Source organism: Primulina huaijiensis, chromosome 13, assembly GCF_012295235.1.
Source record: "Primulina huaijiensis isolate GDHJ02 chromosome 13, ASM1229523v2, whole genome shotgun sequence".
Classification (NCBI taxonomy): Eukaryota; Viridiplantae; Streptophyta; class Magnoliopsida; order Lamiales; family Gesneriaceae; genus Primulina; species Primulina huaijiensis.
The window spans coordinates 15,186,963-15,187,192 of record NC_133318.1 but is presented as its reverse complement, the minus strand read 5'-3'; positions in this window follow the sequence as shown (position 1 = coordinate 15,187,192).

Sequence of the window (230 nt, the reverse complement as noted above, 5' to 3'; positions counted from 1 at the left end):
ACCGCAATTTTTTTTCTTTAAAAAGAAAAACACATAACCCAAAAACNCCGGTTTCACACGAACACGAAATCTAAAATTGTTTGAGGGCTTTTCTTCGTATCATCGAGGCGGTTCGGGAACNTTCCTCTTCAACGGCTGGACGGCGGCAGCGCTTCGCTGTGCTCGAAAATTCCTATGGAGACTATAGGAGAATTTTCGAAAATTTGCTGTATTCTAAGGTGTGATTTTCG